Source organism: Loxodonta africana, chromosome 14 (assembly GCF_030014295.1).
Source record: "Loxodonta africana isolate mLoxAfr1 chromosome 14, mLoxAfr1.hap2, whole genome shotgun sequence".
NCBI classification, from domain to species: Eukaryota; Metazoa; Chordata; class Mammalia; order Proboscidea; family Elephantidae; genus Loxodonta; species Loxodonta africana.
This window is the reverse complement of record NC_087355.1, coordinates 55,241,164-55,269,125: the sequence shown is the minus strand read 5'-3', so window position 1 is coordinate 55,269,125 and position 27,962 is coordinate 55,241,164. Positions and strand designations below refer to the sequence as shown.

Below are 27,962 nucleotides of genomic sequence, written 5' to 3'. Positions count from 1 at the left end.
ACAAGGTAATTATGAGCCCAAGAGACAGAAAGGGCCACAAGAACTAGAGACTACATCATCCTGAGACCAGAAGAACTAGATGGTGCCCGGCCACAACCAATGACTGCCCTGACAGGGAGCATAGCAGAGAACCCCTGAGGGAGCAGAACAGTGGGATGCAGACCCCAAATTCTCATAAAAAGACCAGACTTAATGGTTTGACTAAGACTGAAAGAATCCTGGTGGTCATGGTCCCCAAACCTTCTGCTGGCCAAGGACAGGAACCATTTCCGAAGCCAACTCAGCAGACATGGGTTGAACTGGACAATGGGTTGGAGAGAGATGCTGATGAGGAGTGAGCTACTTGCATCAGGTGGCCACTTGAGACTATGTTGGCATCTCCTGTCTGGAGGGGTGATGGGAGGGTAGAGGGCGTTAGAAACTGGCAAAATGCTCATGAAAGGAGAGACTGGAAGGAGTGGGCTGACTCATTAGGGGGAGAGTAAGTGGGAGTATGTAGTAAGGTGTATATAAGTTTATATATAAGAGACTGACTTGATTTGTAAACTTTCACTTAAAACACAATAAAAATTATTTTTTTTTAAAAAATGGGTCTCCTTTTCATCTAAAAGTCATAACATAGTCCAAACATAACCTTACAAATACCATTTTCATAAGATCAGAACCTTAGGTTTTTCACATTTAATTAAGAATTAACTGACAACTAGCTGCGAGCAAGATAGGAAGGAGGCCAACAGTGTGAAAAGAGGCCTTTAACTGTAGGGGTGGGAAATAGCAGGATGCACATATTTGCTTTACGGTTTTCCCTCGACAATGTTGAACTTTATCTGAGCCCTGGGTTCCCGGAAAGCAGCTACAGTTAAGAAATTCCCTTCAACATGACTGTGTTCCAAGAAAGGGCAAACCACAGAGGACTATCCCCCATCCTCTGCTCTTTGTGACTCAGATAAAACTCACTGTCTACCTTTCCTCAGGACACCCCTGTTAGGTGGTTCAGTGGTAGAATTCTCACCTTCCATGCAGGGGCCCAGACTTGATTCTTGGCCATCCTTCAGTGAAGGCTTGTGTGTTGCTATAATGCCAAACATGTTTCAGCTGAGCTTCCAGACTAAGACAGAGTAGGAAGAAAGGCCTGGCAATCTATTTCCAAAAATCAGTCAATGAAAACCTTATAAATAACAACAGGACAATCCACAACGGTATCACTAGTGGATGCAGGGGGTGCAAAAAGCACCCCCAATACTGTCAGGGGGTGTGACACCAAAATGACTTTAGGGTCTGCCCAGGTGGCTGGCAGGCCAGCACCACAGTTGGAGAGGCAGCCAAGGCAGTGGTGTCACCACAGTTGATGTCACCCAGTGTGGATGCTAGTCACCCCCCCCGCCCCCATTACCCACCAGTCAAGGTGCCAGTTGCCAGTCTGGTCGCCTGCCATTGGGTGGAGAGGAGGGTCTCCAACTTGGAAGAAGAGAAGAGCTGTGGGGGAGCCACAGGGGGTGGGGCACGGAGGGGCAGGCTGTGCAGGGTGGTGCTTGGCCCTGTGTGGGGGCGGGTCCAGGCAGCCTCTCCCTGCCTCACCCACGGGGGGGTGATGACACCATGAGTCACCACACTAGGTGACACCAACCCTACTGACACCACTAATCATCAACCAGTCATGGGGATGATGCAGGACTGGACAGTATTTTATTCCATCGTGCATGGGGTCAGCACTGGAGGACAGCTAACAACAACAGCATAAAGCCCCAGGTTTTCTTCCTTTTATTTGAGGTGTTCCTCACTAATGTAACAGCCTTGAAGCCTCCATCGAGACCTTCCCCAGCTCCGCCATGGTTCGCGCCCCCACACCCCCCCACCCGCAGCCCGCCAAGCCACAGCTTCTGACTGCGCTTTGGCCAACCACGCTGTGGCCCTAACCACAGTTCCAATTTGGTGTCAGAATCCTGCGCATGTGCGAACCAAGATTTTGGCACATGCGCAAGACCTGAAGAGCTGTGTCCTCAATCTGTCCTTGGACCTGAACATCACGGACACGGTACAACATCCAGACCTCCAAATGTGGACATGGAAGGGCCAAAGGTGGAGAGTTCCAGGTACCAAATCCAACCTCTAGACCCCCTTGGAAATAAAAAGCTCCCCAACCCCCTCAGACAGTGAGCACAGGGCCTTATGGTCACTAGACCCCGCGTGGCTTCTTGTCTGTACAGACAATAAATTTCCACTTTCTGTTTCCCTTGCAGCTGGTGGTGTGGCGTCCATTCTTATTTTGATTGGCTAATTGTTCCATTACAGATTTTGGTGACTCTGTCTGGGACTTGCAGACTCCGAAACCTGAGCGGTGAGCATCCGGACCCCTGCAACCCCTTAAGGTGTGCCCCGACGCCGTTTGGTCAGTAAGGAGTTTCCAGTGGCCACCATGACCCCCCCTGGGGTGAGGTCTACTGGGTCCCCACCTCGGCTCGGAAACAGAAACTAGAAACTGGATGGAAAAGGCCTCTGAATTAAGTAAGCGCGCGGGACCAGGTTGTTCCACTGGTCATCTCGAGGGGGTTAAAATCTCCCCTGAGGGGGGGTTAAGTTCTCCTGGGGAGCTAGGCAAAGAGGAGGGTGGCAACAGCGCAGTCCTAAGGCCCGACCCCAAGGGTTGTAAAACAAGGGAAGTGGGGGTTGTGGCCTTAGGGACCCATCTTCAGCCTAGCTGGGGGTCCTTTGCCCCATCTGAAACCAAGGATATTGGGTCACCTTGCCATCGGCGACAATCTTTGTCCATCTGTGATCACCCAAGGTTGATCAGTAGTTGATGGAGGGTATTTTAGTCCCTCAGAGTTTGCCCTGCCATGGCAACAATCTTTGTTTCAGAACACTCTTCTTTCCCTTTCTTTCTCTCTATCTCTGCTCTCTGATAGCAGAAAACGGGTAACTTAACTTATGGTCATTGATTTTGGTTAAGTCCTGATTTGGGTTCAGGTTTTAGTTTTTGGTTTAGGGGACATCCTTTTTGCATTGGTATTCTCTGTCTGTCTGGTGGACATTCCTTTAGGTTGCGGGGGCATCTTTCTGTCTGAATGAGTTTAAAACTGGGGTTCTTTGTATGTCTTCATGTGAGTGTGTAGGTGTAGGAACAGGGATAATCCTAAAAACATTCCAAAGCCTTCACCCTTAAGGTGTACTTCAGAGAACAGAGATAAATTCGGTTGTAATCGTGGGAAAAAGAGAAAGTCAACTGTGCTGCCGCCAGGGTTAGCGATGAACAGCCCTTACAACTCCAGTAGCGTGCGTGGCTCACCTCCTGAACCTGTGCCGGGGCAGGGTGGCGGGTAGAGGAGGGTGGAGAATTAACCAGAGAAGACAGTTCAAACGTCCTGGGAATTTTCCCTTGCCATCTCCCCATAGGAGGGCAGGGACACCCTGTGGAGGGACAGATATGGCCCTGGGTGCTGCAAAGCCAGAACAGAGCCAACAGGGAGGGCTAGCCCCTGAACAGTATCCCCTCCATGAAACAACTCCAGTGGCGAATAGGAGCCAGGTTCCATTTAGTACAGTGGACCTGATTAACTGAAAGAAAAGCACCTCAGGATGTCAAGAGAAACCAAAGAAATTGTATGAACTATTTACTGCCTTCTTTTTTTTTTTTTTTTTTTTTTAACTCTTGTGATTCCACTTGGGCAGGCCGTTAATCTCTCTTAAGCACCTTTCTCCTCCCAGAAGAGAGGAAAAGGGTCCTAGACAAGCGGGAGAGGAAACCCAGAGGTGACATGATGCTCAATGGACCAGAGATGCTGTCGATGACATCTTCCCCCATCAAAACCCCACTGGGACCACAATTACACAGTGGAATACGGTAGGCTCATCCGACATCGGGACTGTCTATTAGTGGGCCTTGGATGTGGAATGCCTAAGCTCTTAGATTGGAACAAAGGACACAAAATTAACCAGTGTAAAGACAAGAACCCTGCAACCTTCCTCAAAAGAGTTATAGAGCCTTTAGACAATATACTGATCAAGATCCAAAGGACCCAAGAAATGCTCACATGGTCAATAATATTTTTATAAGACAGTGTGCTCTGGATATCGGGAACCAACTTCACAAAATAGAGGGAAGAGTAACTATGAGTATCGAACACCTAGTCGAGCTGGTATTCAAGGTCTATAACAACAGGGAAGAAGACAAAGGCAGGAAGTGCCAGGTTGCCCTACTGGCAACAACAGCAACCATACAGAAACAGTATAGGCCTGCCTCCTAGGAAGAAAAGACCCGCAGCCCTAGTGAGACCCCACCCTGACCCCTGCTGAGAGAGAACCAGTGTGCATACTGTGAGCAAGAGGGCCACTGGCAAAGACAGTGTCCCGAGAGAGTGACTACCAAGTAACTCAATACCAGACCTCTCTAGTCGGTGATCCCAGCGCACCAGTACAATCTGTTGCCGCTCCAGATTCAGCCACCCCTCTTCTCACTCTGTCCCCGGGAGACTCCGTCCACCATGACTGTGTCCAGACGGTGGGCCCGGTCCATGCCAGCTGTCCAGACCCACAAAATCAACCTCTAAGAGACACCAGTTTAGAGATCTTCGGAGGTAGGAGTAGTTTCTTCCAGGGTGACCAAAGGAGAGTGGGCTACGCAGTTGTCAGCTACACCGAGATCCTCGAGGCAAATGTTCTCCCAAATGGAACCTCAGCCCAAAATGCTGAGCTGGTTGTGGTGATCCAGGCCTTGTGGCTGGCCAAGTCCCAGCAAGTGACCATTTATATAGATTCAGAGTACGTGTTGTCAGTTTTACATGTACACGAGACTTTGTGGAAGCAAAGAGAGCTTTTAAATTGGGTCAGTAAAGAAATCAAACACGGCCAACAGATTTCACAACTCTTTGAAGTGGTGTCACTCCCTGCTCCTCTGGCTGTGGTACACTGCAAAGGACATCAACAGGAAGATACAGTAGTGGCCCAAGGCCACTAAAGGGTCGACTTAGAGGCCAAGCGAGCAGTGAGAACTGTGACCCCAGTACTAGTGACTGATTCTAGCTTGCTGTAAGCTACAGAAGACCTTTATAGTTGCAAAAATAGGGGCCAGACAGGGCAGAAACAACTGATGAGGCTTAGAGGAGTAAAAGGGTAGAGAACAAGAAGAATGAAAACAAAAAGGTGAGAAGGAAGTAGAAAGGTAGAAAAGAAAGGGAGGGATGGCTCTAGACTAGACTGCCCTGGGTTTCCAGGAAAAACCTAAATGTAAATACATCGATTTATTTTGCTACTGGATCAGGTTTTATGGTCTTGTGAGCAGCTGGCTCTGTACCACTTGTTACTCTGTACGGTCACTCTCAAGATTAAAGACCACCAAAAAAAAAAAAAAAAAAAACCATTGCCATCCTACAAAAAAGAAGAAAAAAGGGAGACAACAAGATCTTCTTGGCAGTGTAAGAGGAGATTAAGCACCAGGAATATGTTCCAGAAAAAGATTGCAGGAAGAAGGTAAACTGGACTATTGAAGCCCACTGGGCCAAACCTTACAAGAAGACCTAGTTAATATGGGCTAAGACCCTTCCCTTGGCTCTGTTCAGGACTAGGGTGGCACCTGAAACCAAACTTAAGGTAAGCCTTTTTGAGCTTATATGGGCGTCCCCTCCTCCGTAACTTGTGGGAGGGCTTGATTACTCTGGGTCCCGAGACTACCTTGGAGACTAGAGACATGCACAAAGCTAGCTCGCTATTAAACAAGATTTGTATTCTGTGGCAGGGGCGCTTGACTCTCTTTACAGGTAAGTGATGTGACAGACTCTTCCACAACCTGAAGTCTCTCTCTCCGTGTCAAGACCTGGAGCACTACAGACCGGGCAGGAGAACAAACCCCTGGCGCTGCTGTCAAGATTGCCAAAAGGGAGCATAGATCCACAACTCTCGCATCGAGCCAGCTCCTACTCATGATACCAACCTGCAGACCCTGCAGAACAGTAAGAATTGGCAAGACAGTAATAATTGAGAAAGTCAGGCTTCAGAAGATTTAAAGTGATAGACAATTGTGCCAGTTGACTGTCATCCCCTGGTGATTATACGGGTTGTTATTTATGACTCTGTTCATGTTTACCACCTATATGCAGCCTTATACCCTGCTTGTTTATTTGCTATTTCTTCCTACAGGAAAAGCAAGGACCCCAGAATGGCAAAATAATTATCTCATAAGCACCTCAAACACTCTCCACTTAAAAGATCACTGAGTCTGCCTCACGCCTGTACCAGAACTAAAGACAATGTAGAGGCAGTCCTGGTCCAGGTGCCCCCGCCTACTAAAAATATCACTAGATTCCTCATGCGATGGGTCTACCCCTGGGACCATCTTTCATTAATTACAATAGAGACTTTGTCCAACAGACTATCCAGGGTCTCACTGACTTCACTGCTAAAACTCCAGACATTAGAATGAGACAACTTACCTCCAAACTAATCTGACCAGCCAAGTCCGTTATACGTAGATACCTACTGAGAGAAGATATCCAAGAATTTCCTGAGGACTTTTTATTTGCTCCTTGACTATTGCTTGCCCAACCACATGGGGCCTACACCCCCGGGCACACTCATTTACCTCTGAAACACATTTACAATACCACAAAAAAAAAAACAAAAAACCCAAAGCCCCATGTGCTGAGTGTGCCAACCTGGGCTTTGTGGTCCCTTGACCCCAAACTTGTGGTGCAGCACTTGGCTCAAGTGAGCTGGTACCACCCTTGGTGCTGTGCCATCACTGAATCTTTGTGTGGCCCCGGTCGGTGTGTCTGAGTGTGTGGGTCTGGCTCCTGCCTGAGTGACTGCAGCACAGTTTGTCGTTGTCCTGGCTGCAGATGGACAGCTTCTTACATCGGCCCTGTCAAAACCACTGGTCAATGTTCCCTAGGATTTTTGTTCCTCTCAGGCACCAGTGTCTGCATGTACTGGGCCTCCAGCCAAGCCTCAATTTGTAGACTAAAGAGGGCACTGGGTATAATCCTAACTGAGGCAGGTACAGTAATAGGGCTTCTGGCCCCTTCTTGAGGACTCAAGTCCCTCCATGATAAATGGCTACACAAGTTCAACCAAAGCCTAACTTCGCAGGATATCTGAGATATAGTAAAGGCAGCAATCCCAAACTTAACACGGTGTCTTCCCCTTCTGAGATCGTTGGCCATGGTCATCCTGCTGCTTGTATTCAGACCTCATTTGTTTAACCTTTTAGTAAAGTTTGTGTCTTCCAGGCTTCAGAAGTTCCACCTGCAGATGATGCTGCGATGGGGGTATCACCCCTTCTCCCCCGAGCAGGTTCCAGCTGGAGCCTAGTTCTACACCAGTGTCCCTAGCCAGCAGGAAAAACTATAGAAGATGAGACTTTCGGCCCTAAACCCCTTTTAAGATTAAAAGGAACCTGTTAGAGGGGGGATTGAAGCCTCCATCGAGACTTCCCTCGGCTCAGCCGTGGTTCCCCACTCCCCTCACACCCCGCCGAGCTACAGCTTCTAACTGTGGTTTGGCCCAACCATGCTGTGGCCCTAACCACAGTTTAAATTTGGTGCCAGAATCCTGCACATGCACGAATCAAGATTTTGGCACAAGCACAGGACCTGAAGACCTGTCTCCTCAATCTGTCCTTGGACCTGAATATCACCAACATGACTCAATATCCAAACCTCCAAATGTGGATATGGGAGGGCCAAGGGTGGAGATTTCTGGGTACCAAACCCAACATCCAGACGCCATTGGAAATAAAAAGCTCCCCAAACCCCTCAGACAGTGAGCATATGGCCTTATGGTCGCTAGACCCTGTGTTGCTCCTTGTCTGCGCAGACAATAAATTTCCACTTTCTGTTTCCCTTGCAGCTGGTGGTGTGGCGTCCGTCTTATTTCGATCAGCTAATAGGACAGGACAAGAACCCTCGGTTGGCTACAGCCTGAGCAAAATCATCTCCTTAGTGGCCTTGGTGGTCACTAATGCAACAATCTAAGCAAAATCATTTCCTTGTGGTCTTTCATGCCTTTATCTCTCCCAGTGTTCTTTCACTATATTTTAAGCGGCTGGACCTTAGGAATTTGCAAGAGGCAATTGATATCTCCTAGAGCCCTGGTGGCACAGTGGTTAAGAGCTTGGCTGCTAAACCAAAAGGCCACCAGTTCCAATCCACCATCCGCTCCTTGGGAACCCTAGGGGGCAGTTCAACTCTGTCCTATAGGGTCTCCATGAGTCAGAATCTACTTGACGGCAACACATTCTTTAGGTTTTGGATCTCCTCCAAAACAGCCCTGGTGGGCAGTGGTTAAGCACGGGCTGCTAACCAAAAGGTTGGTAGTTCAAATCCACCAGTAGCTCCTTGGGAAAAAGATATGGCAGTATGCTTCCATAAAGATTACAGCATTAGAAAACTTATGGGCAGTTCTACTCTGTCCTACAGGGTCGCTATGAATTGGAATCAACTTGATGGCAATGGGTTCGCTTTGGGGTTTAGATTTCCTCCAGGAGCCTTGGTAGCGCAATGGTTAAGAGTTTGGTTGCTATGAGTTGAAAATCTACTCCATAGCATCTAACAACAAGCCTTTACACACTAACCCAATATACCCCTCTCCAAGTCACTCCCCTCCTTGCCCATCACCATCTAATCCAGGTGACATCACCCTTTAATCCTCCCCTTCAATTCTTCTTCTACTCTTTATTTTCACAGAAACAGTAAACCCTACTTGCTCTGGGGCTTTTATTTTTTATTCTCTAGGGCCTGGTCTGGAAGTCAAAAAAACAGAAAGCTACCTGTTTCCTCTCTTTACATTCCTGCATAGAAATCCGAATTTCCCTGTAGGCAATGTTGATTGCCTTAAACAGACTAAGGCCAGGATCAGAAAGTGGGCGCAGGAGAATAAGAAAAGCCCAAAGATTAATACCAAGTGACACTAATACAGTAGAACCTGCAAAAGACAGAACCTATGTAAGGCAGTAACCTGTCAGAGAAGGAAAACTCAAATATTTTCCACTAAAATGAGCCACTGAAAAGTGGGAAGACCGCACCCTGTCAAAGGCAGAAAACTTTCGAGACCCAGAAAACCTAGGCAGTCCCATTGAGTTCTGGCTCTCACAGGTTTCACTGCTACCTTTGGATTTCAATAACTGGTAATCATTCACCCAGTAAGTACTGGTAACTGGATAGATATAAGACACAAACATGAAAGAAGATGATTCGAAGGTGTTAAGCCAGGTTAACTGTGACAATGGAAAGTTAAGACCTTGCAAAAAAAGTTGGGAGGTGAGATGGGTTTAGGAAAACGAAGATCATGACTTATGCTCAGGACTTGTTGAGGTTGAAAGGATCAGAAAACATCCAAGTGGAACGTCTTCTAAACTGGCAGGATACAAAGTTCATTAGGGCTGAAGGCATTATTTCGATGGCAACAGGTTTGTTTTTTTTTTAATGTTTAGTACCATATGTGTATTAGTAGACATTGAAAATAAGATATGTTTATTCAGGGATAAATAGAAAAAGGGAGCCGCAGATTGTCAAAAATCAAAACTGGGAGGTCACCCACATTTAGGGGACAAGAATAAGAAGAACACTTGGCAGCGGTGAAAGGGGCAGTGTGAGAAAGAGATTGTAGGGGCCTAATGCCCTGGGTATGGAAACTGTGGTGGCATAGGGGTTAAGTGCTACGGCTGCTAACCAAGAGGTCGGCAGTTCAAGTCCAACAGGCGCTACTTTGAGAACTCTATGAGGCAGTTGTACTCTGTCCTATAGGGTTGCTATGAGTTGGACGGCAGTGGGTTTGATTTTTTTTTTTTTTTAACGTCCTGGGTATCATAGCATTGTTTCTGCATGGCTTGCATAGTTAGCCTTTACATACCCCAGTGATTTTGTGATTTGTGGTTTGTTTCCTCCTTTCCCTCTATCATTCTCCATGATTCTATGAAGTTTAAAATTTACGTATGTTCCTCTTGGAAAAGCAGAAAAACAATCAATAAGATCTGGGATGACTCAACTACACAATGGGGGCCCATCTTGTGACAGAAACCAGGATGGCATCAGAAGACCTCTAAGAATACCCGCAGAAGATCAACATGTCTGAAATGTGGTCAACATGCCCCCCTCAAAGGAGAGCTGCCATTCTCCAGATTCTTCAAGCCTAAGCCCTAACTCTGTAAAACCCTCTGGTCGGCCTCTGACAGACAGGTTTTGGAGGAGCACATTCCCCTCTGTTTCTTGTATACCGGTATGAAATAAACCCCTCTTGCTGCTTACCTCATCCATGTCTCAGTATTGGCTTTGTGACAAGTGGCTCGAATCCGTGTTTTGCGGCAAAAGCGGTGACAGCAGAAACTAGAAAACCAACTAGGGAAGTGCATTCTCACAAACGTCCAAGACAAAGTTTTTTCAACCTGAAAGAAGTAGTCCCCCATGACCAAGTGCCACAGAGAGGTCAAGGTAGATGAGTTTGATAAAAGTCATTGAATTTGGTCTTCAGAACATCACCAGAGACGTCAGAAAAGGGCTACAGGAGGTGGGGCTGGGTGGAATGTGAAGCAAACCTCTGACCCTGCTTTGTACTTACAGAGCCCTGGGACGTCATCCAGAAGTTTGGGAAGCTTCCAAAGGTATCATTATTTACAAGAGTCATGCTAAACAGTGTTCTTTCACATAAAAACAACTTCTAAAATAAAAGCTTGTGTTTTACAATTTGGATTTGAACGGAACCAAATGCTATCAAACAATTTAAATTTGAAGTTCTTTTTTCAGTTGATGTTCACAGTCTGCCATCTACCAACTGTAGAACTTGGCCAAGTCAGTTTCTTTGGACCTATATTTCTTCATCCATCGCAGGGGAGGTTATTGAAGGATTAAATTAGCCTGAGGATGTGAAAGTCTTTGTTTCGCTTTTTACTACAGCACAATCTGGAGCCCTGGTCACGCAGTGGTTAAAGTGCTTGGCTGCTAACCAAAAGTTTGGGTGGTTTGAACCCAAGAGCCACTCCATGGGAGAAAGTTGTGGCAGTCTGCTTCTGTAAAGATTTACAGCCTTGGAAACCCTATGGGGCAGTTCTACTCTGCCCTATAGGGTTGCTATGAGTTGGAACAGACTCAAAGGCAGTGGATTATTGCTTATTACAGCACAATTTATATGTGTGTCTTAGTTTCTTAGTGCTGCTGTAATAGAAATAAATGAAAGGGTGGCTTTAGAAAACGGAAATTTATTTCCTTAAGTTCAGGGCACTAGAAATCTGAATTCAGGGTGTGGCTCTAGGAGGAGATCTTTGTCTATTTCAGCTTCTAAAAACAAATCTATCGCTGACCTTTCGGTTGGCAGTTGAGCTCTTAACCACTGTACCACCAGGCTTCCATGACCTCATTAATAAAACAAAAACCTCCTGTTTCCAAACAGAACACATGCACAAGTCCAGAGGCACGTGTTTTGGGGGGACACGATTTAATCCATAACAATGTGTAAAGCTTTTAATAGAACTTCCATAGAACATTAAGTCAAATCTAATCTAGACATAGGCAAACACATAAAGACAAAGCAGATGAGCAGGCCTGAGGGAGGCAGAAGTAGGGAGTAATTGCTTAATGGGTACAAAGTTTCTGTTTGGGGTAACACCAAAAAGAAAAAAAAGAAGTTTGGGAAATAAATAGTGGTTAAAAAAAAAAAATCTTGTCTAGAAACAGAAAACTGAGAATTTTATCTCAAAGCGCCACAGTGAACAGGATTCTGTCTTTTGGGCATAAGGCTTCCCATGTGAGACCCTCCTGCTTTCTTCCTGCTGTTTGCTGCCAACTAAAGTCCTAAAATAAAAGGGAGAGGATGTGCTGTCCTCACACACAGAGCGTGCAGACCCAAAAGAGAAACGAATCATTTGGAACAAAATCAGCTTCTGATGAATGAGTTGTTTCCTGCTTTTCCCAGTGAAGTTTTCAGCTCCTCAGCTGGGGTGCATCCTGCACAGACTAAGAAATGACTCCCAAGGATAGCTGAATAAATTCAGCAAGGCTTCCCAGAGCATCGATGGTATTCAGATTTTGGGCAGAGGGCAGTATTTTTATAACACACGAGGTAATGGGGTACATGTGATACAGAATCCAAAATGTACATGATTTGAGGGGACTGAATCCCAGAACTTTAAATAATTTCAAAACTATAGCAGGCCACTTGGGGGCCACATAGCCCCAGTTGCCTGGGAACATTTTTTCTCTTTCCTAACTTTCATTTCCTGTTATACTTGTCCCTTGTCCCTTGGTATCTATGGGGAATTGGTTCCAAGACTTCTGCAAATACCAAAATCTGCAGGTGCTCAAATCCCTCATATAAAATGGTGTATATGCATGTAATCTATACACATCTTCTCTTAGACTTTAAATCATCTCTAGATTACTTGTAATACCCAACACGATGTAAGTGCTATGTAAATAGTTATACAGTACTGAATTGTTTAGGGAATGATGACAAGACTCCAGGCAAACAATGCTTAAATAAGAGTGCTGGAGAGAGACTGAGGAGTTGTGAAATGGCGGGAGGCTACAGCAGGAGACGCCTACACATCACTTCATTCACTTGGATTCAGAGCAGTGATCGCAAAGCCAATTGAAGTTTTGCTTTCTGGAATTTTTTTTGAATATTTTCAATCTACAGTTGGTTGAAGCTAAGGATGCAGACCAGTGGATACGGAGGGCCAACTGTAATGTACACTGGAAAAGTTTGAATAGCACTATCACATTGTCCCTTATGCTCTTTCTCACTGGTGGAGACCTACCTCTAAAGTCGGTGTTTACCCCTACTTAGGACCGATACGCAGCTCGACCGGCAGGCTTTCATCCTCATTGTTGGATGCCTATTGTTGTCGTTGTCAGACATCGTACAGACCACTCTGACTCCTAGCGAGTCCATGTGACTCCATTGTGCTAGGTTCATTTTATGTCAGAAGAAAAAAATGTGCCAAGGAAAATGCTGGAATGGAAGTAGTGGAAGAGCCAAATAATTGGAGCAAATATTTGGACAAAGATCTATTTAAAAACTCAATGTGTCTCATTGGGGATAAGGTCCAACACAACCTCATTAACATAAGAATATGCTTCTTTATTATCTTGTTTTGCCATAGACTTGAATTTTGATGGGGCAATTTTCAGGACTTAAAACATTTGATTGCTACTAATACCTGAAATAATAGCGCAACTGTGTTCAGGGTTAATTTATGGGTATTTAACATAAGTTCAAGTATGGATTTCTCCAAATGGACTTGCTATTTCACTGGGGCTAACCTGTAAGGACATCGAATCCTGCTGGAGTAATCACCAGCAGTGCGAATGGACCCATACACTTATCTCCCCTTTACAGACCCCTTTTAATATAGAGCATGATAGCCAGCAAGTGTTAAGGCTAATTTGACAGGATTTCCCTCCTGGAATCTTATTTAAGTAAAGCCTCAGTAGTAGGGACAAGCAAGGTTTTATATTTTATTCCCCTAGTTTTTTAAAAGAACGCTCTTACCTTGGTTTCTTTACTCATACAGCAGGAGGCTGGCAAAAGCCTGTCTTTACAGTTGGGCCAGCCGACTGCTCCTGGAGTCCACCAGGGGGCACTATCCTGCAAGCGGTGAAATCTCCAGGGACAAACTCGCCTTCCACCTGCATAAAAGACGCAATTGCTGGTGGATGGCAACAAAAGTACTTCTTTCAAAATTTATGTTTTCCAGTGTTCCTAGCTTTCTGACGTTTACACCAGTTCTGCTTCCTCTCATATTTAGAGATCATAAATTGATCAGTCAAGAAACCACATCAGGTCTATGTTTGTTAAATCTTCCTTTCGAATGGAAGTAGTATCTCTGTCCTGTTCTCATCTCCCATCCCCATCTCACACCCTCTCTGGTCCACCTTTTGCTCCAGCTACAGCTGTGGCGATAGTATCTGCAGGACGTTGCCGGGCAATCCTCTATGCTGACCTGCAGGGATCTTGACGCTCCAGGGACAACGCCCGATGAGTGCGGGTGAAGAGGCAGTGGACAAATGCTTCCTTCTTCTTGTCCCCTTGGCCGGACAGGTGAATTCTACAGGCTACTTAAAAGGTTCCAGCAGAATTGAGCCCCAGTTTCTCACAGCAGTGACCAACTCAAGACCATACCCCCTCCTTTCCTGTTTCACTCTTTCCAGTCCCTTACTCTGATCCCGGGGATCGTGTCCCAAAATAATTACCAGAATGCAAGCCCCAACCTCAGGATCTGCTTTGCAGGGGTGTTATGCTTGTCAGGGAGCCCGCTGCTCAGAGAACACAAATCAGATGGAACAGGTGATGGGGTCCCTGAGGTTTTCAGCTTCCGGCACAGCTCCTCATCCTGGCATTCAATGCTAGAGTCAAGGTCCACCATGTCTGTAACATAACCTATAATACACCCCCCACCCCTCACTTCCACCCCTCTACCACCTCCATCCCTCACACCCCAACCACCCACCCCCCCCACCCACCACACACACAGTTTCCCATCCTTCTTTTTTGTTGAGATTTTTCCTAAGAGATTTCATAGTTAGACCATTGGAATTTACGTACAACGGATATAGTTTCTTCTTTTTTTTACAAAATAATACTTTATTGTGTTTTTGGTGAAAGTTTACACAGCAAATTAGGTTGCCTTTTAACAGTTTCTAAGCGTATTGTTCAGTGACACTGGTTACATTTTTCACAAGGTAACATTCTCATTATTTCTGTTCTGGTTGTTTTATTTCCATTAATCTAGCTTCTCTACCCACCCCCCTGCCCCCCGGCTTTCTAATCTTTGCTTTAGGGTAACTGTTGACCGTTTGGTCTCACATAGATGACTTTTTTAAGAGGAGGACAGTACTCACAGGTGATATTGTTTATTTCATGAGTCAATCTATTATTTAGCTGAAAGGTTACTTCCAGGAGTGGTTTCAGTTCAAAGTTTAAAGGGCCATCCTTATTTCTTGATTAACAGGAGAGAGTCGGGTGCATCTGAGGAAGGTGTCTGACCTTGAAATCAGGAATTCTGAGACCAGAGCCAAGGCTGCGCAGTTCACTTTTAGCTGTGTGACTTTGCCTAGAATTGTCTATAAAGTGAGGCTAGCACTGACTTTCTGGAGTAGCCATGAGGCTTAGATAATTAAGTCTTCAAATCAAGTTATATAGTAGATAACTATAGAGTAGGTAGTTTCTTTCTAAGAAGCCCTGGTGGCACAATAGTTAAGCACTCGGCTGCTAAACGAAAAGTTGGTAGTTTTAACCCGCCAGCCACCCCACAGGAGAAAAGACCTGGGGATCTGCTTCCATAAAGAATACGCCTTGGAAACTCTATGGGGCAGTTCTCCCATGTCCTTTAGGGTCCCTGTGAATCAGAGTCAGCTTGACAGCACACAACACCCCCAACAAATTTCCTTCTGGTATACCTGATGTCTTGCTTCTCTCCTGTCGAAAATTATGTGACCAGTAACCCAGAAACAGCCTAGGCTTTGACAGCAAATGGGTCCGATTTTGCATCGTGCATCTCCCATGTGGAGTCTCTGGGTGGTGCGAATGGTTAACAGGCTCGGCTGCTAGCTGGAAGGTTGGAAGTTGAAGCCCACGCAGAGACACCTCAGAAGAAAGGTCTGTCAACCTACTCCCGAAAAACCAGCCATTAAAAAATCCATGGAGCACAGTTCTCCTCTGACCTACGTGGGGTTGCCATGAGTCAGAATCAACGCCACAGTGACTGGTTTTCGTTCCCCAGGAATTCGCTGAAGGCCTTGGGCAAATTCTCCATCCTCTCTTTTTCAGTTTCCTGTACTGTAAAATAGGGATAATAAACTTGCTTCACATGAGGTTTAAATGAAATAGGAGCTATGTACAAACCCTGGTGGAGTAGTGGTTAAGTGCTACAGCTGCTAACCGAAGGGTTGGTGGTTCAAGCCTGCCAGGCGCTCCTTGGAAACTCCATGGGGCAGTTCTACTCTGTCCTATAGGGTTGCTATGAGTCAGAGTCGACTCGCCAGCACTGGGTTTTTGGTTTACTCACCTGCCATGTATAGTCAGTACTCAGTGAAGAGTCAATTCAGTTTTACCAATCTATACTAATCCACACCATTTTAGTGTTCTTTCAGGGCCCGTCTTAAATGCTACTTCCTATACCCAGCCATTTCTGATACCTTTGTCTTCTTTACACCTATCATCTCGCTAAACTTCCACAATATACTGAGTTGATACCTCACTGACTATATCTATCTTGATCTGTCTGACACAACAACACAATGTGTTTTTCATTCTTCCCTCATTATTTCTGTACAACCATTTGTGATGTAAGTGTCTTATGGTAGGAACACTGTCTTACTCAGCAATGTAGCACCTGTAGTCAGGGCTGCCTCATTGCAGAACTCCAGGGCAGTATTTACTTTGCAGGGTGTGGGGACTGCATTCTCTGGAGTTGTCTAAGGTGCTGCCCTGCCTGTAGTAATGTCTCATACCTAGTGGATTCTCAACAAATAATTTGTTGTATTAACCTCCATTGTCCTCATTTAACCAGCAGATTCTGTCTTACCTTGACTCCATGTGGGTCAGAGGAGAATGGTGCTCCATAGAGTTTTCAATGGCTGATTTCCAGAAGTAGAGCAAGCCTTTCTTCTGAGGCACCTCTGGGTTGACTCGAACCCCCAACCTCTCAGCTAGCAGCTGAGCACAGTAACCGTTTGTACCACCCAGGGACTCACTGGGCCTCCTTTAGTGATCTGTAAGTCAGGGTTTTCTAGCCATGGAAGCTTTTTTAAACACACATTATAAAATACAGATCAAAATAGAAGTAGCCTACTGGAAGGGAGAGAGGGATTGGTACTGACCTTCCCAGCACCTTACAAGTTCACCCTCCTAGAAAAGTTTTTGATACACCTCCGAGGAGCCCTGATCCAGATAACCTCTGCAGTTCTAGACAGAGCTGATATTCTTTTCTACTTTTTCAGTACCTAGAAGGCAGTTGCAACTGTGAATTTATGTAGCCCTCAGGGGCACTAACAAACAACTGAGCAGGGCCCAGGGAGTTCTATAAAACATGGTCTGTACAGCATCCTCTTGAATATATTATTCTGATGACCAGGCACTGGTGAACGTGGGATGAGCGATAAGGGAAAGCTCAAGAAGTAGTAGGCCCATGTGTAGTGTCCATAACAACGTAACCTGAAACTTTCCAAAAACGAATTGAAGGCAAGTGTAAAGAAAACGTAGAGGGATGTCTTTGCTCCTCCGTTTCAAGATGCCACCATTAGTGGAGTGAATCTGATGAGGGCTGCATCATTGGGACTGGGTCTAGTGGCAAAAATAGAAAATCCAACACAATGTGGATTTATTTTTTCTCACATAACCAGACTTGACAGGGCTGATATGGTGGCTCCATTATGTAGCCAGGAACACAAGTTCCTTTTCGCTTTCTAATCAGCATCCCTGGACTTGTGGCTTTTGACCCCATCCCTGAAACTTTGTGCCACAATTTCATGCCTCATACCGGTGTTTAATGTAAGAGCAAGGAAAATAGAGGCAGCTCCATCATTGTCTGTCATCTTAACCAAGAAGTAAAGATGATCATAGGAGCCCCTAGAATACTTCTCTCTAGTGTCTTTCTCAGGCTCCACAGCACATGCCTTTTAATATTCTCACTTATTATTAGCACCTCATCATTTACAAAGCCAAGCAGCTCTCTTTTATTGCACACTCCTTTATAACGAGTCCTGGTGGCACAGTGGTTAAAAGCTCTGCTGCTAACCAAAAGGTCAGCAGCTAGAAACCACCAGCTACACTGCAGAAGAAAGATGCAGCAGTCTGCTTCTGTAAAGACTACAGCTTTGGAAACTCTATGGGGCAGTTCTACTCTCCTATGGGGTCGCCATGCGTCGAAATTGACTCGACAGCAATGGGTTTGGTTTTTTGGTTTTATTATGAGCGAGGCACTCTGATATCTCATTTTCTCCGTCATTCCTTTAACAAGTACTTATTGAATTCTTACCACGTAAAAATAGTAAAACTTAGCCAAACTCTGACAGGGAGCACAGTCAGTCATGACGCAGAAGAGGTTTAATTTCTAAGAAGACTTGCATCCTAAGACATTACAGAGTCTTCCCAAAAGTTTTCTATCTGGAGGTAAGCCACACACACACAAACACAAACACAAAAGAACCAGGAACGTTCTGTTCGTATTTTATCCTAATCAGAGACAACAGCTTCTGTTTATCAAACCTGACCCAAAATGTATCCAGTCAGAATTATCAACTTTTTGTATAATAATTTGAACTACATATATCACTTTCTGTCTTTACTCAGGAGTCAGTTAGCCTGAAAGCTGGGCTCCCTTACGTGTGATTTACATTTGTCAAATAAAGAAGAAGAAAGAAAATTCTTCACTCAAAACTCACACGTGGTCTGTGTAGCTTTTCTATCATGGGTGCCAGGAAGTGAACCAAAAAAATCAAAGACTCAGGCCTTGAAGAGCCTATATTCAGTTGGGTGCCTCAGTTCTGGCTACATATACATAAAAAATATGTGGGTTTTATTATTTTATAGTCATACCTTATATATGTTACGACTCTTGTACATTAAAACACCCTAAGTAATAGTTAGCTAACTGAATTTTCAATTTACACAGCACTTTGTAAGTAAGAACCCCTGGTAAGAATCATTAATTTTACGAATGAAGAAACTGAGCTCAGAGAAGTTTAGGGACATTTTAGGATCAGGTAGCCAGGACTCAAAGAAGCTATACCTGGATTTCACAGTTTTATGTCCAGGGCTCTCACTATCTTATTTCTTCCAAAGACATAACTGAAGAGGCTCCAGGCTTATTCCCAATTCTAAAAGCCCAGTCCCCTTGTTTCCATAAATATACTTATTGGATCAAATAACCCAATTTTTAGTTCAGAAAAAAAGTGCTAAAAATCTTGACCATGCTCCGCACAATGCTGACCACTTAGAGTCCTCAGGCAATGTTCCGGAACAAAGCAAATAAGTGGCAGCAAGCTGCCAGATACCAGCCACTATCCTTCATTTGATGTGGAGGGGAAGAAAAGGAGGCAGTGAGTTTATGAAGACCATTTGCTCTGCTAGCTGACCCAGTCTGTTTCTATTCCACTGACAGAGTCTTTTAGAAGCCATCTTAGTCACCTAGTGCTGCTATGACAGAAATACCACAAGTGGATGGCTTTAACAAAGAGAAGTTTATTTTCTCACAGCCTAGCAGGCTACAAGTGCAAATTCAGGGCGTCAGCTCCAGGGGAAGGCTTTCTCTCTGTGTCTGCTCTGGCGGAAGGTCCTTGTGATGTATCAGTCTTCCATTGGTCTGGGAGCAACTCAGCACAGGAACCTCAGGTCCAAAGGACATGCTCTGCCCCTGGCACTGATTTCTTGGTGATATTAAGTCCCCGTGTCTCTCTTCTTGCTTTTTTCTTTTATATCACAGAAGACATTGGCTTAAGACACTATCTAATCTTTTAGGCCTCATCAGTATAACTGCTACTAATCCACCTTATTACATCATAGTGATAGGATTTACAACACATAGGGAAATCACATCAGAGGATAAATGGTAGACAATCATACAGTCATACAAAGGAATAATAACCTGGCCAAGTTGACAGATATTTCGGGGGTACACAATTCAATCCATGACAGAAAGTCTACCAGACGTACCCAGCTCACATATCCAGGAGAAAAAATATCCTCTTCCTCGTCTCATCCCTCACAATTTCTTTGTACTAGCTTCATTTGGGCAGTATTTTCTTCTATAGCAGTGCTTCTCAATTCAACCTGGGCACTATAGGCTGGATAATTCTTTGTTGTAAGAAGCTGTCCTGTGCATTGTAGGATGTTTAGTGGCATCCCTGGCCTGTAACCACTAGACACCAGTGGCATACAACCTCCCTATCCCCACAACTGTGACAACCAAAAACATCTCCAGATATTGCCAAATGTTCCCTGGAAGGTAAAATCACCCCCAGTGAGTAATACTGGTCTATGGTGGCTAGAAGAGAAGATATAAAAGCAAAACTATACTGCTTTATCTTAGTAAAGACAAATGGCAGACTGATTTTCTCTCATTACCCACTAATAATAACACACTAATGTAAAAGGTTTTTTTTTTTTTAATGTAAAAACTAAGATTTGAGGACCTAATATGTGCCAACCACTCTTTTAGTGCTTTACTTAAAGTACCTTTCATTTTCATCAAAGCCTTGCCAGGTGTCTATTTCCAGCCCCATATTAAAACTCACGAAAAAAAGATGCGTACAGCATTTAAATAGCTAATCCAGAGCTAGCTGAAAAATGGTAGATCCCATCCAGATTTGGATTCTCTAACTCTATATCCCTTGTACCTTCAACCACACCATCAGGCTCTAATCAGTTTGCTCATTTCTGCTGCTTATCATCGCCTTGTTCCTAAAAAAGCTGAGCTTCTTGTGCAAGGTCACACTGCTAGTAAGGTCAGTGGTGGGATACAAAGGTTCTTTGTAGGACCCAGCCCTGGAGAAGCTTAAATAATGTAACTCTGAGTTCCAAGCTTCCCATATATGCTGTACGTAACCCACCTGGGCATGTGGTGAGAAAAACAGCTAAGAGGTGAAGACAACCTGAACAGTTGAAAAATGAAGTGTCTCATGGCCAAGCATGCTAGCAGCATCCCTTCACTAGAGGCAGGACCAGAAGACAACTCAGTGGACACCAGGGAAGTGGATAGGTAAGGGATCTGGTATAAGGTCAGACTGATCTGAGGCCAAATCATACCTCGGCCACCTTCCAAGTGCATGAAATTGAGCAAGACCCTTTGTTTATCTCAGTTTCCTCACCTGTAAAAAGAGAATGATACTATCCACTTCAGAGGTGCTTGAGTTGACTGAATGAGTTAGTATAAGAGAAGAACTTAGCATGGAGGCCAACACACAAGAACAGCTCAAAAATTGCTAGCTCTTATGATTAAGTTTAGTTAATATCCAATTTCTGCTAAGTGATTCCTGTTTGTCAACAACACTTCTACTTGGATGATCCACCAAAACCAAAATTTGCTGTTGATTCTGACTCATGGCGACCTCATGTGTGTCAGAATAGAACTGTACTCCACAGGGTTTTCAATGGCTGATTTTTTGGAAGAAGATTTCTAAGCTTTGCTTCCAAAGTGCCTCTGGGTGGACACCAGTCTCCAACATTTCACCATTCGCACCACGTTCATGTTTACCATTTGCACTCCGGTTCCCCATAGGGTTTTTAATGGCTGATTTTTCAGAAGTAGATCACCAGACCTTTCTTTCAAGGCACCTCTAGGTAGACCGAAACCTCCAACCTGCCAGTTAGCAGCCAGGTGCATTAATTACGGACAATACACAAACATCCAAAAATAGACGCATTATCCGAGACAGTGTAGTTGATGGCCTCACCACTCACCACATTCCCTTAATAAGTATTGATCATCTGCTACATACCAGGCACAATGGTAGGTGCTGAGGACATATCCATGGGCAAACAAAGTCCTTACTCTAGTGAAACCTATATTCCGACTAGAATCTTCATTTCATTCTTCTTCCTCTCCTAATTGGCTCAGATCCAGTAAATTTTTATCTCAGAAATATATCCTAAATTCTGTTCCTCCTATTCATCACTACTAAAGCTCTCATCATCGCTCACCTTTTTGTTTCAGCACCCTAGTATTTGCCTTTGAACACCCTTCACCCGTCAGAGTATTCTCCATATGAATGCCCAGAATTTGCTTCATGAACAAAAAATTGTTTCCTTTCATTCTCTTGCTTCAAATCCCTGCTGGCTCACTCTCACCGGATGATAAAATTCAGATTCCCTAATTAGGCACATGCAGTTCTACACAGTCTGGTCAGAGCCTTCCTCCTGAAACTCCTCTCCTCCCCCTCCTGCTCCCACTCGTCTCCACCCCAGCCATGCATCTCAACCCCAGCCACACCAAATTCTCACACTTCTCTGGACACAGCAACATTTTCACACCTCTATTTTTTTATCCCTTTGTAGGAGCCCTGGTGCAGCTGCTAACCAAAAGGTCAGCAGTTTGAATCCACCAGGTGCTCCTTGGAAACCCTATAGGGCAGTTCTACTCTGTCCTATAGGATTGACTATGAGTCGGAATCCACCCGATGGCAATGGGTTTGGTATCCCCTTGAAAATGCTGAATCTCAACTGTAAATGCTATGCTTCTCCCATTCCACTCCTTCCTTTTTTTTTTTTTTCTCTAATGATATCCTGGAAACCCTGGTGGCATAGTGGTTAAGAGCTGTGGCTGCTGACCTTTTGGTCAGCAGTTCAAATCCACCAGGCACTCCTTGGAAACCCTATGGGCCAATTCGACTCTATCCTATAGGGTCACTCTGAGTCAGAATCAACTTGATGACAATTGATGTGTGTGGGTGTAATGATCTCCTACTCATTCTTCTCTATTCTGCAAATCATCATCTCTCTGACACCTTTCCCAGTTCATCAAGCCATTGTTATTTATTCCATCCTCTGGTTCTCAAATCTCTCTGGTGATCACGTATTATGTTTGGGCATTTTAAAATATGTCCAATATGTCCATTTACAAGTATGTCTTTTCCATAAGCTCTTAAGGACAGGGACCATGCCCCATTCTCTGTTGTATTTCATAGAATCTAGTACAATATCCCACCACCTGCCTGTCAGTTTGTCACAGTGTGGTAGCTTGTGTGTTGCTGATGCTGGAAGCTATGTCACTGGTATTTCAAATACCAGCAGGGTCACCCTTGGTGGACAGGCTTCAGCAGACCTTCCAGACTAAGACAGGCTAGGAAGAAAGGCCTGGAAATCCACTTCCAAAATTAACCAATGAAAACCCTATGGATCACAGAATATTGTCTGAGGCTTCGATTCACTTACTTTAGATTATCAGGAGGGGTGCTTGCTGAAGAAGGACACCTTTTTTGGTAAAATGAAGAGTAAGCAACAGAAAGGAAAACCCTTGACTTTGGATGGATTGACACCGTGGCTGCAACAATGGACTCAAACATACCAACAGTCCTAAAGATGGCACAGGACTAGGCAACATTTCGTCCTGTTATACACTGAGGCACCATGAGTCACAGCCGACGTGAGGACAGCTAACAACAACAGTACAATGTCAGCATATATCTGGTTATAATGAGGAGGAGAACTAGCTAGCAGTTATTCAGTTTTGTATCAGTTACTGTTGTATACAACAGAAACCACTATAGCTAGTTTAAACATAAAGAGATTTATACCAGGTACTAGATGGCTTACAAAATTCCTAGAGGGCCAGAGGAGCAAGCTCTAGATTGAGCTTGCAGGAATAACTCTCAGTCCCCAGAATCACACTACCTTTGCCACCATAAGAGAAGTGGATGCTGCAGATGCAGGAAGCTACTCCCCCAGGAAGCTGCGACTGCTGAGTCATGTTTTCCCTATTACAGTCTGTGCCAGCAAAATGGGTGTTTCACTCCCTGCCAATATCTCTCTTTCCTTAACTCAGTTCCACATTCAAGCCTGTGTGAGTGCATTCAATTAATGGAAACTAAATTATATCCAGGACTTCAGCTGCAAGGGAGTCTTAGTAGCAAGAGAGTTACACCATAGAGAGTTTGTGATGGATATTCAATAGGCCAATCCCTAATATCCACCACAAATCAGAGTTATCAAGGCCAAGGCCAAAGAGGCCAAGTTCTATCAATATTTTAAGAAATATGTGTGTGGCTATAAACTGGAGACAAAAGCAAGGGAATCAGACATTAAGTAGATACTTGAATGCTACCGGAAGAAAAAATAATGACTGAATTAAAGCCTGGAGTGGACGACAACTATCAATTTTCAGATTACTCAAGCTTCAATAATATTGATTAATGAGCACCTGAGTTATTGTCCTTTCTTTACTATTTACCTTCCAAAATCCTAATTCAGACAGGCATCATACTGTCTGACCACACCTTCTTCTTCCAATTTACCTGCACAACCAGCCTGACTACAGCTTCTCTGGGACCTCACCAAGACTTTAAATAACATCCCTATCTTCACCACTCTCCCTGTTTCACTGGGGTTCTGTGCTATATCTTTTCAATCACTTCCTTGTCCACATACTCAATGTCCTTGCTTATTCACCCTTTCTTCATCTACTCTTCTGTCAAACTCCCATCAGTGGCTGAGCACATCTCACTGCCTTCTTCACACCTCACCTAGGATGCAGAAGGGCAAACCACACAAGTGGAAAGACTGGTTTCAATAAAAAGCCATAGTCCACAAATTTAAATGGGTACCCAGTAAAAATCTGGTAAAGAAAATTTGGGGGTGAGGCCAGATATGTATGTTTTTACAAAGCCCTAATATGCTAGAATAGCCTTTTACAGAGAATTCCCTCTTTCCCCCTTCCCTTCTCCTTCTGTGTCTCTATCAAATAACCATAATAATGTGAGTTCCTAACTAACCTGATGTTTTAATAATCCCTGTGTAGAGATAGGAAACCCTGGTGGTGTAGTGGTTAAGTGCTACAGCTGCTAACCAAAAGTCGGCAGTTCAAATCCATGAGGTGCTCCTTGGAAACTCTATGGGGCAGTTCTGCTCTGACCTATAGGGTCGCTATGAGTCAGAATTGACTCAATGGCCTTTTTTTTTTTTTTTTTTTGTAATGTAGAGATAAGCATATAAGGAAGACAACTCTATGAAAGAGAGGGGGACAGTCACCCAAGCAGCATCGGCATCTAGAAGTATTGCCATCCTTGGGCAGCCAGCATACTGGTGGTTAGGGAAGGACACAACAGCAAGAGGTCATGTCAGGTCAAGGTGGACTACTAGGCTGAAGATCTCTAGGCACTCCAGTAAAAAGGGCATATAATCATTGCAGCCCTTGGATAAACCATTCAGCCAGGACCAGCCCAGGTAAAGGCTCAAGAAAATACTGCTTGAAAGTGGGTAAGGCTAGTGGATATTGGGATTTAACAGGCATTGATGATAGTCACTCAGCCTAGACTTAATCAGTTGGGGAAAAAAGCCTAGAAGGATTGTCTCCAGAATGGAGGCACCCCTCCCATGCTTCCATTTCTGCTTTGAGAAAATAGGAGTCAGTGCCAGCTCAATAGACTTTATCAAGGGTTCCAGAAGCTGTCCTGAAGAGGAAGATGTACTAAAAAGTATGGAGCACAGCTACTAATGGCCTCAAAATACCTATCCTAGTCTGAGTGGGAGTAAGCCATTGGTCAGATAAATTCCAAGAATTTGAAATTGAGGAAGGACTCTTTGGATGAGTTTAATTCTAACAGGGTCATATTTTGCAAAGAAGGTGAAAAGAACACTTGGCAGAGTGTTCCAAGAGGAAAGCAGAGAGCTCTTTATGCTCCCAATGAGGACTCTTGAACCCCCATGAGCCCTCAGTGTTTCTAACACTAGGACTCCTTCTCCCCTCAGTTGTTAAATCTACCTTTTAGATTATGTGTTCATAATCTAACATGTTCAAGACTTTATGTAGCAATATCCAGTCTACTTTTGGGAGATTAGTTCTAACTCTCCAGGTCCATCTGACAATAGAAGTCAAACAGATTTGTCTCATGATCCATGATTGATAACCAAGACTTAGCATCATCTACCACGTAGTTGCTCCAGTTTATTGAACCCATCTTTGTGCTGGGCTCTTCACCTACATTATCTCCTGTAATTCTCACAACAACTTTATGAGGTTAGTACTATTATCATCTTTATTTTTCAGGTGAGGATTTGTAGGCAGGGAAAAAAATAACTTGCACTAAGTCATTGCAGCTATGCAGTGCTAGAATCAAGATTAGAGTCAGAGCTGCCCTCCAAATTATGCTACACTGCCTCTAACCAGCCCTAAAGGAGTAAAAACCACATTGGAAAAGATGCAGCAGCCCAGACTAGGCAGCAGCCTTTCCTGAAGGATGAAAGAAATCATGGCATCCTAAAGCAAATTAAGCCATAGCTTAAATGAAGTGCATATATTTTACCTCTCTAATACTTGACTCTAGAGTCTGGGTTTTTACAAAAATCTGTGCTCTAAACTCAAAAGCAGTCAGAAGCGTTTGTCTTTAATCTGTCTTGTAAATTGATGTACAGCATAAATGGTGAGAATAATGACAATATGGGACCTTAACCGCATGTCAGATGTTACGCTCCAGTTTCCACATACTGCCTCATCTATTCCTCCAACAACCTTATTAGGCTGGTGCTTAGGAACTCCCATTTCACAGATGGTTATACAGAGAAAATGGGTATACAGAGAGGTTATTACACTCCCTTAAGTCACGTAGGTAGTGAATAAAGGAGCACAGATTCAAACCTGGGCCATTTGATTCCAGAACCTGTGATCTTGGGCCTCGTTAAAGGCTGTCAGGAGTCAATGCAAACTTGAAGAAAACAGGGTGTTAAATAACACTTTTTTTTTTTTTTTCAGTCGAGTTGCTAACACTCACATTTTCTGCAGGATCCACTGAAACACTGTGCAGCTGATTCGGCCCCCTTATCCCACCCTCCACCTATGGGCTATTTAAGAGATGATAAGCAATTCTCTGAGAGTTTACAGAAGCAGGCAGGGAGGACTGAAGATCACTTGGCATAGAGTTCTCTGCTTTCTGTTTGAGTCCCCCACCCCATGCAGAAGGGAAAGGAGGTGATCCTGCCTCATTGTCCAAGTTAAGCCAAATGAAGGGCTTCAAAAAAACTCATTTAGGTAGCCTCATCAAGATTGGAGGATCCCCAGTGAACCTATATAGGGACCCTTGGGAGAAACAGTAAATGCTGGATATTCTCCAACCATAGAAGGCCCCAAACCATAAGTAAGACTTCCTGCCCCTTGCCTGTGCTCCCTGATCCTGTAACTGAACCTGGAGGAGCCCAAAACAGTAGATGCTGGCAACTGGAAAAAAGCTGGAGGAAGGAAAGGAAAAGCTGACCATTCTCATCTGCCCACCACAGACCCCAGTCTGAGGCAGAACCAAGCTGGGGGAGCGGAGGAGCTTTGGTTTATTTTTTCCAAAGACAAGAGCCTAAGACAGTTAGGAGGAGGAAAAATGCTCTTTAGAGCCCCAACCAAAACCAAACCAAACCATACTAAACCCATTGCCATCTAGTTGATTCCGACTCATAGCGACCATATAGGACAGAGTGGAACTGCCCCCTAAGGTTTCCAAGAAGTGTTTGGTGGATTCAAACTTTGAAGAAAGACACACGTGGGTTCAACTCTAGCTTTTCCACTTATAGATTATGTGATCTCAAGCAAGTTACTTACTTTCTGAGACTTGGTGCCTTCATTTTTGTCTGTCTTGTTCACTGTTTCACTGTTTTTAACCCCAGTGCCTAGAACAGATAAAAGATGCTTAATAAGTATTTATTGAATGAAAAAATTCTTCCAGAAAATGGCAATAACAATACCTCTCTCACACTGTTACTTATCCCTTTTAGTCTCACACTGAAGATTAGAGGGGATAAGGCATACGGAAAGATAATATACTGGTATATTAATTTTTACCTATTTCTTGCTTCTCTAAGTAATTCCAAAAATTGAAAAGATGGTTTTTGTTTTCTTTTATTTCTTTCTCCTTTTCCACATCCTGGGGTGACAGGCCTTTGTCTTGACTTCAAAGCCCCAGGGGGAAAAAACTTCTTTGGTTTCATGAGCTGCTCTGAAGACAACACCCATGAGGCCTGTCTGGGAGAACTCGATTGGGGCGGGGGGGGAGTTATGAAGAAGAAATGAGGAGGAAACTAATGCTCTGAGGAAGAAGAAAGTATTCCTTTCCCCTAACCCTACAGTGTAGACTGGGGGCCTGGAGGAAAGCCAGGCTCTAGAGAGCCAGAAATCTGCTCCAAAGATGGCAGAAGCCCTAATGAGGTACCTAATGGATGGCTGGGACATTAAGCTCCTTGAGGTTGGGAGGCCTGGGAAATGTCCCAGGGACTAAGCTGACAAAGAGAGTTGGCAGACAAAATAAACATCTTGATAACAACAGACCGAAGACAGAGGGACTTGCCAA

The 27,962-nt window shown here is 44.4% G+C and overlaps 1 long non-coding RNA gene across 7 annotated transcripts in view; it reads right to left on the bottom strand.

Annotated features, from left to right (window-relative positions):
• Positions 1-27,962, bottom strand: part of LOC111750081 (uncharacterized) — a 169,631-nt gene that overhangs the window by 75,316 nt on the left and 66,353 nt on the right. For 4 of the 7 annotated variants that reach the window (XR_010317821.1, XR_010317819.1, XR_010317818.1 and 1 more), the window contains 2 exons: positions 27,218-27,285; positions 13,474-13,610 (listed from right to left, as the gene is read on the bottom strand). This is a non-coding gene — a long non-coding RNA (uncharacterized LOC111750081). Of the gene's footprint in view, positions 1-13,473; positions 13,611-14,483; positions 15,760-27,217; positions 27,286-27,962 lie in introns of those variants that run through there. The other 3 variants (XR_002785214.2, XR_010317820.1, XR_002785217.2) reach the window with 2 other exon arrangements.